Below are 15,367 nucleotides of genomic sequence, written 5' to 3'. Positions count from 1 at the left end.
ACAAACCCATGCTGATACTCAAGGGTTTAGAGCTGAACTCCATCAACTGGATGTTGAAGGTTTCACATCATTTCTAATCAGTTTTTAAGGAGAAAAAAAAACGAAGAAAAGACGCTCAAGAGGTCAGGAATCATCAGCATCACAAAGCTTAATATTAAGAGGTTTAAGAAGATGAATAATGGAGAAAAGAAAGGCAGAATATGAGAAAAAGGAGGAGGAGCGAAAGCAGCTTTCTGCTTCACTGGTATTAGTTTATTCAGCGCTGCTTCCTCTGGAGCAGAGAGGAGGAACGAACCGGAGCGGCTGAGCGTTGGCTTCCTGATGCCTATGGAGCCTGAACAGGTACGAACACATCCAATATGATTCTGAGCAGACATTTTGCTTCTTGTAGATTTGATTGTTGAGGGACCATCATGGAGTCACATTTCTTGAGTCTTGCTTTGATTTCAAACCTGACAGAAACTCAGTTCGATTTGGGACCAAAGTTGCAACACTTGTCACATTTTCAGCTGTTGTGGTTCTTTTTCACTCTGCGTTCAGTTCAATGATTCAAACTCTTTGAAAAACCTGTTTCCCTCCTCGCCTTTGGGGGCGCTGCACAAAGAACTACTGAAGGAAATGGCATGAAAACCTCTGAAGAAGATGCTAGCTGTAGATATTATCAATTGTCATGTGAATTGAAAGTGAACCAGGCTAATTTAATCAGATGTTGACGTTACGTATAGTTGTAATAACCAGTTTTGTGGCTCTGGTAAGGCACAGGCCCACCAGTGAATAGGAACGTTTGGTACATTAGAAGATATTTGGCAAATATGTTTCCATCTCTAATTTGTTGTTTCTATTAACTGTTTCTTCAGTTTGCGCATAGAAAAATGTTTATGGAGACATGATTAGTGAGCGCAACTTTAAATTTAAACCAAAATGAAGTTTCAGTGGTTGTAGGATTTCTCTTGTCTTTAGTAAAAGACCACAAGCCATTTCTCCCACTAGCACTGGACTCACATGTTTGTTTAACTTGGGCTTTAGTCCAGTTCATGCTTTTGGAGTGATTGCCGTTCACATACGCATTGGAACCGCACCAGAATTCACTTCAATCAAACCGAGACCAAAGTTTATAGACGGATCAGAGTTGTGTTTTTGGGCCAAATGAGAGTTTGACTCCACATTCACACCTCCATGAAAGAACTGGATTTTCTAGACAAATAAACTGAAGTTTGACTAAAGTGGACTAAACAGGGCTGGTGTGAATGAAACTTAATACAATAGTTCCCAACTGCAAAAATATTACTAAATTGAATCATTAGGTGAAGATTATCTGTTTGCAGTTTGTGATTTTTCACTGTTTCTGTCTCCGTCTGATGCAGATCCTCGTTGGGATTCTGCCTGATTTTCAGCTGAACAAGCAGGAATCATCACAATGTCAACGCCTCCCAATGCCACTAAAGGAAGAACGGATGTTCTCCAGTTGGAACGTGACGTTCCAGAAGATGTGGAGCCTTCAAGCACAGCTGTGAACACGGATCCCACCGACAACTGGAGTACAGAGCCAAACTTCAACCTCAACTTCAATCTGGGCTCTACGGCTATCCCTCGTCCCACCAAAGAGCCCTCAAAGATGCAGTCTGGGGGCAAAAAGGAAGATAAAAATAAAGCAGGAGCAGCAGCTGCAGATTTTAACACCATTTCAGTACCAAGTGAAAAACTTAGGAGCAAAATCCCAACAGCAACAGCTCAGATGGCTGTGATTAACAAAGTCGGCCAAAAGCCGAAATCTCCAAACATTAAGCATTCATCTTCACCCAAGACACAAAGTCATGGAAACTTAGCACTGAGTCCCAAACCAACCGGTGTGGAGCTGAGGAGCAGCCAGAGGTCTGCAGAAAGAGTCCGAACTGAAACACCTGAAGCAGAATCTGTACAGCCAGTGTCTGCATTGGCGCCTGAGCCGACAACTAAACCTGCAAACATCATCACACCAACCCAAAAGACGCAATCATACAGCAAAGACGTAAAGGACATTCACCTTGAGACGCCACCAAGAACTCTGCAGCTGCCTAAAAACCCAAAGGTCCATAACCGAAACGGAGATAAGAGCAGCATAAGCCCAAAACTGACCAATCGAACTCCAACAATGGTGGCCAGAATAAGAAGACCAGATCCAATAAACTCGACAACAGACCGAAAACCTGAAGACGACCTCTGGAGCTCATGGTGTTTCACAACTTCAGGAACTGCACAGAAAGAGAAAACAGCATCACCACTTCTCAGGACCAAACCCTCCCGAGTGACCTCTCTGAGTCCGAAACCATCCACACAAAGAAAACCCACCAGAACCAGAACCATTAAGGAGTCACGCTCTGAGGGGAATCTTCACAGTAAAGACTTAAAGGCCGCGCCTGCAACCAAATCCAGTTCAACCCCCAAATCTACGAAACGATCCAAAGACAGTCTGGATTCACAACTCGGCTCCAGGCGGGTCCAGAGACGGGTCCAGAGACGGGTCCAGAGATGCTCTGGATTCCAGAGCAGCAGCGCCTCGAAAAGCAGTTTGGACTCTCGGGACAGTTTGGATTCTAAGAAGCTCCAGAGTTCAAAGGTTATCCGAAATCCACATGACCCAAAAACCTCAGCAGAAACCAGGATGGAGAAAAGCCTCCAACGTTCAGAGGAAGTTACTGATTCCAAAACGGTCCCAAAGAACAATCACGAGTCTAAACGTCTTCAAAACTCCAAAGCAAGTTTTGATCCCAAATTCAAAAGCAACTCTGGTTCTGATTCTAAACCAGGCATGACCCAGTCAGACTCTCCAGCTGCCCTGCAGGCCTCTGCTTTCAATATGTACCTTCTTGGATGTGGTTCCCTTTCTCCCATCTCCAGCGGAACCATCAAGACGTCAGGTTCTGCTGCCGAGCTCAGTTTTAATCATAAGAGTCAGTCAGATTCATCGAGATCCAGACAAGTTCTGCCTGGTTCTAAGTCAACACTCACTGGTTTGTCCTCTCCGAGTCCAGGATCCAGTACTGGAAAAAGTTTTACTTCTACTCTAACTGGATCAAACAAGGAGAACCAGAAGAGTCCAAGTTCCACTCCAGGTAACAACAACCAAAGTGTAAAAATACCACAGAGACGCAGGCAATGAGGCCGTGGACCGGTCCAGAGACACTCAGGACCCAAATATTCAGCAAAGGGGCAATTCAACGTGGCGACACGATTCCAATAATTAATGTGACTAAACATAAATGCATGGATGAGTTTCTCTAGATCTTCCTCAGACATAAGTCAGAAAAAGGAAATGTTCTTCAGGTGGCAGAAGGCCGACTTTATTACTGTCTTTATGTGGCTCTGAAGGTTCAGGTCAGAGTCCATCATCACACCTGATCTCTGGTTTCCAGATGGAACTACTGGACTGACTTTAGGTCTGTCCATAGTTTTATAACTATTGTTTTTGAAGTTTGGTAGTAAATGTCTCGGTTTTACCTTCAATTTAGCTGCAGAACATTAGCTTGGCAGCCATGTTGCTACGCTATCATGTGCCAAAGCAAAGCAGATCATCCACCGTGAATTTACACCAGTTTAGTCAGAGCTTTAACCTTTATCAAACATGAGTTACTGTTTTCTTGACAAGGATGAAGCAACGTCTCTGTCAACAGATGAAGTTTGTTTTGTTTTATTATTTCAGGTATCCTGGCCCCTTTGGCATCTTCCAGTCCTAAAACCAGGCCTGTGGTGACCTTGAAAATCCTGGAAGGATCCACAGATACCTCACAAGATCCTGCAGTTACGAAAAAAGATCCTAACAGTTTATCCCGGAATACTGGTCTGACTCGAGGTCTTACCTTTGACTCAATCACAAAACCAGGTGATGATAAGCATCTAAAAGCCGCTCAGAGTGAGTTTAATACTCAAGGACAGGTGGAGGTTTCCCAAGAGGCCAAGAGTGACAGGATGGATGTCCATCAGGAGATTCGGAGGGGAAATCGGTGCTCCACTGAGTAAAGCCGGCCACCCAGGAGACACAAACATCATCTCATCACCTCGGCCAACCAGAGCAAGAGAACCGAAGCAAAAAGTCCATGGAAAAAGGAATGAAGGAATCCTTCACCTCCCCTTCGTCCTACCGCTTCTTCTTCCACTCATACACCAACCAAGAAGAAAGTCAAAGAAACTGCACCTAAACCTGAGCTTCCTCAAAGACTCCATCAACGTGCAGGGGAGCAGAAAGAGGTGGGCGTCCAGGTGGAGGTGGAAGTGGTCGAGCGTTCTGCCTCTACAAGCCCCAGCCTCCACCGCGGACCCCCCACCTCCTCCATGATTGGCTCCTCCAGCTGCCAATCATCGCTGAGCGGCGTGCCACCTCTCAAGCACGTCTGCCAGATTGAGATTGAGCTGTGCAGCCAAACGCTGCTTCCCTGCGTTGTTCCTGACAAGGCCGGTTCCCTCCCTGCATGTTTGCGCTTCCAGCAGAACCCCGCTCTTCTGTCGGGGTTTGGACCGCACCACCACCCAGATGTCAGCGCTGAGAGCATCTGGGACGACGAAACTAAGGAGGAGGAGCAATGGCAGCCCAACCAAACCAGGAGGAGGAGGGGTCAAAGGGCAGACGGAAAAGCCCCCGGAGGTGTTGTGGGACAAACAAGGGATGACGTGGGAGGTTTACGGCGCCTCTGTAGACCTGGAGTCTCTGGGCTCGGCCATCCAGTCCCACCTGGAGATGAAGATTCGAGAGCAGGAGAGGCACATCCGGATCCTCCGGAGGTCCATCTGCTCCAACAGCAGCTTTGCTCGGTACAAGAGGAAGAAGAGGCGGAGGAGGTTACTGGGCTGCTGCATCAAGGCGTCGGCCGTGGCCGACTGAGGTCAAAGTTCAGACACGTCAGACATCTGACTTTGACTAATCCAAGCTGGATTAAGATCCACCAAACTGTAAAATGTCCCTCACATTAAAATGTTTGTAAAGTAATAGGCAACATAACAACTGCAGAACAAAATGACCTTCAATAAGACCCTCGGGTCAGAACCTTTAGCTTCATGTTACTAAATATTATCTTTCTGGGAAATTGGATGGAAGATAAATGTTTATCCTCGTTTGTTTAAGAAAGGATTTTAGTTATTGGGTGTCCATGCATCCGTAGAAAGTTGTAAATTTATATATCTAAAATTAAAGCCTTATAAGGTCTTAAATTAACGTAAAAACTAAGTTAGCCTTTAATGCGTCAAATCCCAGGTTGTAAATTTGTTTTGACAAGATTATTTAATCCCATATAATCCATGTATTTTTTTATGACAGGATTTTCTCCCAGTTTGAGTATTCAGAAGATGGTTGAAGCTCTAATAAACCCCGGCCAGCTCTGCAGCTTTTCTGCTGCTACCATCTATAAGTGCAAATTTATCGCCAGTTAGTTTGACGAAATGGGTTCGTTTGTGTGCAGAACCAGGTCTTAAATTTAACTCATAATGATCTTAAAAAGTCTGAATTGGCAAAACTGATTGAACAAAAATGATCAAACTGTGAAAGTTTGACAGAAAAAACTCTGTAGAAGTCGTCTGAAATGTCACGTATGAAACTGAAATCCCTTCTTGTGTCCTGCTGTCCGGGTCTTTGTCAGACCGTGTTTAGCCGTGTTGGGTTCTGTCTGACAGCAGAACGGGTCGGTACCTCAGAACAGCCGCAGTGGTTGTTGACGTGGAGCTGAGAGGACAGCAGCTCCATTCCTGGTAAATATTTCATCCCGTTTCTTTTTTCTGAAACTCGGCACAAAGCACTCAGAGAGCAGAGCAGAGAGATCCCAGCTGCAGGGATTGCTAAGGATGGAGGAAGTCTCTTCTGTTTTCTCCTCCTTTCCTCTTGTTTTTTCTTTTTCCTATTATTTTGGTTTTCTTTAAGTTTTGCTTTTTCCTTATTTCCTTGTTTTTTCTATTTTCTTTTTTCTCCTTCAGTTTTTCTTTCGATCTCTTTTGAAATCTTCTCATTTACTTCTCGTTTATTTTCTTTCCTTATCTTTTCCCTAACTTTCATGTTTTCTACTTTTTGCAAATTTTACTCCACTATCCACACAACTTTCGACTTTTCTTCCATTTGTACTTTTTCCTGTTAATTTTCACAGTTTCTTTTTGTTCCTTCTCTTGTTTTGTGTCCATGATATTTCAGACCCGAGTGATGAACTTGTCGTTCTTCCCTCCCTCTCTCTCTCTCTTCTCCTCCTCCTGAACCTCTCCACCGCTGAGGAGTTGCATCATTTATCTGAATTATTCAGAAACATTAAAGCTGCGCTCGTGTTAACAACGGAAACACCACCATATTTTATTCATCTGTACATAAGAACACAGCGACTGTAAGGATTCCAATATTTAATTAAAGCTTCTTTACAAACTCGTTCATGATTTTGCATTTCATTGCATGTCCTGTGTAAATTGTTTGTAATTTCTGAGCCTTTATGTGTGATGTTTATACCATGCATTGGTTTTAACCACTTATTATTGTAACGTTTCCTACATCCAGCAGCCATTGGGTGAAAACAGTCAGTTACAGGAAACTCTTACTAATGGTATTTTAGAAAGAAAAGTCAACAAAAATGTGGACACAGGCACAAGAAAAACATACAAACTCCTTGGAGAAAGGTCCTAATGTGGGATTTGAGTTTGTATTTTGAGTCTTGTATTTTCTTGCTGCAAAGTTGTACCCAAAACTTGCCTTTAAAATTGATTTATGAAATAATTATTCCACTGAAGGAGAAATGGGTTAAATTACATCAACAAAAGCCTAAAATAAATATAACATACATGTGAATAATGAGAAGATAAACTTCTGAATTTTATTGTACTTTTTGAGGAATAAAAAATATTTATAATTTTATATTTGCCTCCAAATAATTAACTACCTTAATCTTTATTGTAAGTTTTGCACAGAGTCTTTATTTTCTGGCTCAGATCAGAAACTTGGACCTGATTAAACAAGAGAAACCAAAACAGCGTCACGTCTGTTTTGGGTGCTGACGTCAGAACATGCTGTGCTCGATTGGTCGCCGGATCAGTTTAAAAGCGCGAGCTGAAGAGTCACAGCGCGAGCGGCAGCCCGGGGTGTTGCCAGTGAAACCGGAACCAGTGGGAAAATTACCAATTAATGACGTGAAAAGGTAAAATTATCATTATTGATATTATAACTTACCGCCATTTTGATTTGAATGTTTTCAACAAGTTTGTGAATTGCTTGTAGCAAAAAATTTATATCCTATATTTTATTTTTTTAAAACATTTTAGTTTCTTGAGTTTTTTCCTGTAAATATAACAATCTCACCTTATATCTATTATAAAAATAAGCGTCAATTTTATAAATAAAAACAGTGTTTTAGAAGAAATATATGCTACTATAGTCTTAAAACATTTATTTTCTCATCACACGCTACTTTCTGATCATGCTTAAATTAGTATTAGTTTGTTCATAAATTTAATTCTGACATATTGAGTCTCAAACATGCATGTGCTGCATGTGTTTGGTTTTGTCGTCAGCAGGTCACATGTGTTTTGTTGTGTGCACTGCTCTGAAGGTCATCAGGTCTCACCATGAAGAAAAGTCTCCTCTGGTTGTTAAAGACAATTTTAGTCCAAAACATGTCAGCAGCAGCAGCTGATCTGTATTAATTACCCTGGTAAATATTGGACACATCACCAAAAAATGGGAGAAATTTGATACTTTCATATGTAACATTAGTTTTATGTACAGATTTTAAACTCCAAAGTGAATTGTTTCATTTGGATATTAGTCATTTTTCCTTGGGTATCAGGTTGAGCTGAGTATTTATAGAACGAGCCTGTTGTGGGTGACAGATAGAGATAGGAAAGCAACCGCGGCTATTTGTGGACCACACACTTACACAGAAGGCTTAATGGTCACTGGAATGTAATCCATGTTAATGTCAATAATTTGGAAGATTTATATTACCAATCTGAGGCCAACAGCTAAAGCCTCTTTCATCTTCCTAAGTACGCAAAGGTTGGAGTCAGAGATACGGTTACAGTAATGATAGTGCCGTAGTGTGTATTTTTCAGGACTCTGCATGTTTCCCAGGTTTCATTTCTACATCTAAAATCTCTGCAGCTGTTAAGGACAGTCAGTCATGTCGTCTCCTGTGCTGCTTAACCTGCTGCGCTGCGGCCGCTTCTCCATGTGCAGACAAGCCCTCTTCGCTCTGGAAGCCTCCACACAGTCTGCACAGGTGAATCCGACTACGCAGGTCCAACGTGTAGCAATTAACTTTACTAAAAGCATGACAGGAAACACTGACCTATTTCAACAAAGAATGTGGATCTTATTCTTTCTTGCCTCTATGTGGCCCATAAAGGACAATATGAACGCTCACTTTAGAGGAAACTTTCTACCTTTTGCGGTTGCAATAGCTTTCCCCTAGAGAAGATAGGATGCAGACTTTAACTTCATCCATTACATGTCAGAAAATACTGTTTGATCCTTGGTATTTTGTTTATTGTGGTATTTCAACCAAACTACACTCTGGTGCTTTAAGGGATCTTTACCTTCAGTGAACATAGATGTGCTAAATGGCTAGCTAAGGGTTGGTAATTATAGGATATCAATGGGATTCTTCAATGGTACCTAAAGATACAATTAAGTACCTTCTGGTTACCTACATGGCACTTCTATAGCACCTATATGAGGCATTTACAGGCTGTGCACTTGGATGGGTACAAAAGTGGTACTTAAAGGTGTAAGGATTCCTGATTATTTATTGGGTATTGACAGGATACTTACTAATGCCAGTACTTCCATGTTGCTACTATTAATTGTACTCTATCTAAAGTTTATTTGTACTGGTTACTTTTGGACTAGGTTGGTGGACCGTTGTTGGGGCTGCTGGGTGTGCGCCAGGCCAGCGGGTCGATCAGGTTCGACAGTGATGGCAGCGGCCAGCCAGTGACCTGGGACTCGTTGGTATTTGGGACAACCGGATAGAAGAACCAATATTACTGCCTTCCAGTATCCGCTATGGAAAACCCATTCCACAGGTAAATAAACCACTGGATTAAGGAAGAAATGGTTGAAGTTCTAGTTAGATTTGACAAAACGATGTTTGAAAGGACAGACGCACAAAACAAAGTAAAAGTAAGAATAGCTTTGTTGGTGTATTCAAGTAGATAAAGGTCAATATTTGCCTTCCTCTCAGATCAGCCTGTCTCGGGTCGGCAGTGCGTCTGTTTTGGGTCTCCGGAAACAGAATGAGGACCGACTCCGTATCGCCCGAATCCATGACAATCTGCTGTACTTCGCCGTGTTTGACGGTCATGGCGGCCCACACGCTGCCGACTACTGCTGCACCTTCATGGAGAAATTCATCAGGTTGAATGAATTTCCTTCTGTTAACTTCAAAGGTCGACATCTTAACCAACAAGTATTATAAACTCTCGGGATTCTTGTTTTAGAGACGCTTTGGAAGAAGAAGATGATCTTGAGAAAGTTTTAAAGAAAGCTTTCCTAGAAGCCGATAATGCTTTACACACACACCTGAGGTACTTCAACAACGGTAAAGCTCTGGACTAAAGTACTTACTAAATGAGTCATATTTTTTAAATGAACCTTTATATTAATTAGGCATTTGAATCTAATTTTACACTGAACTTTGAATTGCTAGGCAGAAATGTTTCAATCTTTGCTTCTCTTCCACCCCAGACTCAGTTCTGAGGTCAGGTACAACAGCAACAGTTGCTCTGCTGCATGATGGCATTGAGCTGGTGGTTGCCAGCGTTGGTGACAGTCGGGCGATGCTGTGCAGGAAAGGTCATGCCAAAAAGGTCACCAAAGACCACACACCAGACTGCAAAGACGAGAGGAAACGGTACGAGTCCTCTAGTCCTAGTGTGATATCCACTGCAAAAACTTTCTATGCAATCTTTTTGTAGTCCTCATTTGAGGACTTACTATGTGTTTGTGGGTACTTACATCATATCAACAAGGTACTTATAGAGTACTCACAAGGTATTAATGGCATACCTCCAGGCCATGTGTGAAGTACCATATAATTTTATTAAGTTCCTTGAGACACCTACAGGGTACTTACAAAGTATAGATCGGTACGGTTTGGTGTGCGGTTTTGTAGCGTATCCAGGATTGTTGTCAACACCAGTTGGACTCTCACTAACCAGGTGGAGTTAAACGAGGCATAGCCTTGTTTGTTTGTGCAACAACAAATGTGATGGACTAGTGTGTCGTGCTTGTCGCAAGAAGTGACGTTTCTCTGTCCTCCAATCGATGGACTGTGTTGTGTGATGCCAGTAGCTCCACTATAACTGTAACATTGTCCTGTGAACTGAATGTGGATTGGTGTGGTACAGGTGGGGAGCATGGCCCACTTTTACACTGGAAACATACAAAATACCGTACCAATCTGTACTGACCTGTACTGTACCAATCAGGTAACCATGGAGTATCTCTGAATATTGATAGGATTCCCAGTGGGTAAATATTAACCAGAACATTCCTAATTCTCCATAGTTACCTCTGATCATCTGCAGGATTCTGGGTGGTTGATAATTGGTAAATATTAGAGGTGCCTTAAATCTAGAGACAAAAACTTAAACTCAATCTTAGAGCAAAGACCAGTGGAATGAGACCAGCTTTGAAGATAAAGATGTTTTATGTTGAGGTTAAGAAACAAGCTGTACAGTTTTCTACTGCAGACAGACGACTGATCCCTTCTCCATATGCAAGGACACTTGTTTAAGTCACAAGTTTCAGTTGAGCCTTTATGGTTTCAGTTCAATTAAATCCCTCTGCTTCACTTTTATTGTTCACTAGTTTTTGGGGTTTATTGTAAGGCGCTGCAGCTTTAAAGCAGCAGCGCGGTTCAGGTTCCCAAACAGTCGATGATCAGTTCGTTTGGTATGAATAGTGTGGAAGTCCACATTCAGGAGCTGAAACTGGAGCAGAGCTGCAGGTCGGCAGGTTTGGGATTCCCTTCAGCTAAAAGCAGCCGGTGTTATCTAACAGCAGGGCAAGCCTTCGTCTGGCTGTGGGCATCAATCAACCGGTTAGTGCAGGTTAAACTCAAACAATGTCAAGAGACACAAAATAAACTTTCATTTCAATGAATTCATTTGATCCAACTTGAAATGGTGTAAAACTATTTACATCTTAACTGTGGGAAGTAAAAGCTGCAGAGTGTCTGACTAGCTGAGGAACTTGCCTTCTGCAGGATTATGTAACATTTGATGAGTTGATGGAAATCAGTGTGTAAAATTTCCAGTGCAGCCGTCTTTGACCTAGTCCAAGTCCTACTGTATCCTTAACAAGACACCGGCTGGTCGGCTGGGCTTTTACTCTTTTAGGGTGGGTACAGTGAACTCCCATCTATTCACGGTTCACTATTTATAGACTCACTGATTCTCAGATATGTTGGTGGAATATAACTCCAAAATATTTGCTGAAAATTCACTTATATAATGTAAAATTAAACTCTGGAAGTTCAAAACCCTAAAATCAACGCTACTTGGAAAAGCAGCAAATCCTGGAGTTCTGTTAATTTCCCTGGTAATTACTGGTACCCTGCTGAAATGTGCTATGCACATAAACTTGATTGATTGAACCTGATTGATGTCTTATTGGTTGAAGACCCAAGAACAAACCCAGAATGTGCTTGATCCAGTTTATTGAAGACCCTGTAGAGAGAGGTATCTTGGTTTCCCCATTGGACCCCAACCTCAGATAAGAAGAACCAGAGTTAAATATTCAAGCAACTTCACACAGAAAATAACTGATCCTGTTTGGTTTTTGTTGTTCAGGATCCAGAAATCTGGTGGTTTCGTGTCGTGGAACAGCGTCGGCCAGGCAAACGTTAACGGACGGCTCGCCATGACGCGCAGCATCGGAGACTTCCACCTGAAATCCAGGCGTCATCTCAGAGCCGGAAACGCATCGTCTCTCCGTGAGTCCTGGACCAGCTTGGGCTGATGTCTTAGTTTCAAATCGGTTTGGGTCTGTTGAGTTTTGAAAGTTGGTTGAAGCGTTTTTACCGAGCTTTGTTGTAGTTCGGTACATTATTCCACTGGACAATCAGCTTATATATTCATGATCTGTTTCTGCAGGTCCAACATGCCGTTGACTCCTTCCTGGCTTTGACCACAGACGGCATTAACTTCCTGCTGAGTGACCAGGAGATCTGTGATGTCATCAATCAGTGCCAAGACCCGACTGAAGCAGCAGAGATCATCTCTCAGCAGGTGAACGACTGCTGAGAGTCTTTGATACAGAAACAGTAGAGGAAAGATGATTAAATTTAACAATAAATGTCTTGGTCAAAATTCATAAATGTCATATCTACGACCACATTAAAGGCATTTCAGTGTGCAATAAAAGTGAATACTGCCTGAATAAGTGGATGAAATGTGTTTCAGGCGCTGCAGTACGGCTCAGAGGACAACGCCACCATCGTCATCATCCCGTTTGGAGCCTGGGGGAAATATAAAAGCTCCTCCAAGACCTACAGCATGAGCAGGAACTTCGCTTCGAGCGGCCGATGGGCGTAGACAAAAACATACATGAAACACGACAGAACTCAGCCGATTACCTTAATTTAACTTTAAGTAACCCAGAGGATTTAAATGATTTATGACGTAACGCAGCCAAGCAAACCCACCAGCAGCATCGTCATGCTTGTTCCCAGCTGGGCAGTCGACACTGTAAATAGTGTAAAATAATGAAGGTTGTACATATAAAGATACTTACTGCAGGGTTTGTTGTCTGTCAACTTTGTCAGTGTTTTGCATTTAGAGAGAACATTTTAGTATGTTTCCTCTTTCGATCACTGCTTTCGTTCTGTAAATGTTGAATGAAACTCCAACATATCAGTGTTTTATCAGATAAGAAACTCAGTTTTAAATTCATCAAAAAGAGGGAAAACATTTGAACTCCAGGAGAAAACATTCGAGAAAAATGTTTCTGATTTGTTACCAACAAACCTTTTAAATATTTACCAATGCCAGAAGTTTGGCTTGATAAATCGATGTTCACCTCGACTCTGTTGGTCCTTTGGAGTGATAAAGTAATTAAACGTAAATTTTACTGTTTGTTTTCTCAAGTTGTATTAAACCAAGTCTGTGTTTAATCAGTCAGGCTCTGCTGTTTCATTTTGTTCCTTGACTTTCTTTACATTTCACTTCAATATTCTCTAATATTCTCTGTTGGAAACTTTAGTTCATTCCTCCTTCATAATGTCTTTGGCACTTTGTGAAAGTGCATTGAAAAGATGGGATATTGAAAGGATTGTATGTTTTCTAATGTCTCCAGTGAACTTTTCTGCACTAATGGTTCCAGTGGAAATGAGCTTTGAAACCCCATAAATCACTCAAAAAGCAAATTAAATTATTACAAGGCTTTCATTACCTGGTCATGACAAACAGGTGAGAGGCAAAGCATCAGAAAGAGTTAAGCTAAATCTCATCGCCACAAGCAAATGTTTGTTTTAATGGTTCTGCTTAGTGGCTTTTATTGACAGTTATCTGTCAGAGCGAAGGTTTGGAAATAACTCCTGGCGGCTGAGTCTAGGAGTGGAGGATCGTCACACGCTGCCTCAGAGGTCACTGTTTAATGCTGTCCATTTACCGTCACCTTTTGAAGCCAAGATCTGAAGGACAGCAGTCACATTCAAAACAGATTCCTTCAGAAGATGTTGGCAATGAACCGATAATGTTCTGCGTAACTTTACCCTGTCAGACCAGCTGTGACCAGCTGCCCCCTGCTGGCCGAGGGGACAGAGGAGCCTGAGATGCACTTGAAACAAGCGAGATATTGCAGGACATCTGGACATCAGCTGATCATCGCACCGCCCGGCTTTGGGACTCTTCCCGACTGCAGAGTGACTTCCCATCAGTTCTCTTTCCTTATGATCTATTTTGTGGGGAATAACAAGCGTTATTAGGCCAAACTGCTACTTTTGGAATTGGACCATTTGGGTCGTGTTCACCTGATGAATGAGTGAATCCTGAGGCAATTCGTTTTGATGTTTCAGTGCCGTCACAGCAGGAAACTGTCTGTTTGAGCCTTGATATAGATCCACAGATGTTCCTCCATTCATCTCTAATGTTGTAAATTTACCAATAACAATCAGGACTGAAGCTTACAGAGTCATGACATCATTATCTGTGTTTTCAAAGCTTTTAAAGGCCTCAACAGATTAGATTCATCAAACTTCCAGCCTATAGAAACGTTTTAGCCTTTATCAAACAGAAATATTTCTGTTTGTTCTGCCCAACCTAAAAGGATCGGTCCGCTTGAATTTGGGTGAGATTCAAACATTCCTCTCGGACATTCAGGTGGTCTTGACTGGAAATGTTTGGCTCAGATTTAATGGCTGTCATGATTTTTTGTTCCCGGTTGACTGACCGCTGACCCTCCTCCTCAGCCGTCCAATCACTTTGCAGGATTCTCCGCCCAGCGAGGGGCTCGGATGTTGGGAGGTAAATTTAGAAACCGTCCAGCTGAACTGGATTCATATGACCAGGAGGTGACGTTGGCCACAGCAACACACCCTCCTCACCGTCCGCGTGAGTCTGCTGACCTTCACGAAATGCTGCCCTGTAAGTCAGAGTCTGCTGCCGGTCATGTGGTCATGCTGGTGAAGACCAGGTTACGTTTCAGGGCTTTAAAGGGGAAACATTTGCTGACTGTTTTTCTTTAGTTAGAAATTCTTCTGTTTCTTTTAGTTTTTTCCTGTTAAGGGAGTTTTTCCTCTCCACTGTCGCTCCGTACATGCTCGGTCTTTAGTGATTGTTTGCTGTCGCTAAATGTTTGAATCATAGTTTAGATAAAAACTTTTTAGCCGGTTTAAATAATGAACTGACTTCACCGGATCTATAAATAGGATCAAACTGGAATGAATGCCACCAACTTTTAATCTTTTTATGTGATTAAATTTGTGTGTATAAACTGGATTTGCTTTTAAATGGTTGATATCATAACTTAATCAAAAAATATTTGAAACATTTGGCATTAGATGACTGAAAATGCATTTAATTAATGATCTTTAATGAGCAAATTTCATGAATATAACTTTAGTTTTTGGATTTTTTCCTTTTCTGGTGTTAAACAATATTCTGTGATGGTTTTTTACCGTAATTTCATAATTAGGTTTTTCAGGGGAACAAAAAAGGCAACAGGAAAATTAAAGAAAATCAGAACAAAGAATAAAAACTTTGATCATTAATATTATGAGCTATGGGAATATAGACGATCACAAGAGGTGGATAAACCACCCAGAAATGATCCAGCGAGAGCATCGCACCCCCAACTGATTCTTATTCAAATAAAGGTCAAAACTAGCCGTCCAAGAAATTACTCTAGTAAAAAGTTTACCTAACTACTGAA

At 41.9% G+C, this 15,367-nt stretch overlaps 1 pseudogene; it reads left to right on the top strand.

The window, feature by feature from the left end:
- The first annotated feature begins 7,076 nt into the window (after positions 1-7,076).
- LOC129376767 (protein phosphatase 1K, mitochondrial-like) lies at positions 7,077-13,112 on the top strand (annotated as a pseudogene).
- The last annotated feature ends 2,255 nt before the right edge of the window (positions 13,113-15,367 follow it).

The sequence above is a fragment of the Poeciliopsis prolifica genome, unplaced genomic scaffold (genome assembly GCF_027474105.1).
Source record: "Poeciliopsis prolifica strain line A6 unplaced genomic scaffold, Auburn_PproV2 SCAFFOLD044, whole genome shotgun sequence".
Classification (NCBI taxonomy): Eukaryota; Metazoa; Chordata; class Actinopteri; order Cyprinodontiformes; family Poeciliidae; genus Poeciliopsis; species Poeciliopsis prolifica.
Note: the sequence above shows the minus strand (reverse complement) of the source record. Positions and strands in the feature narration are given on the sequence as shown.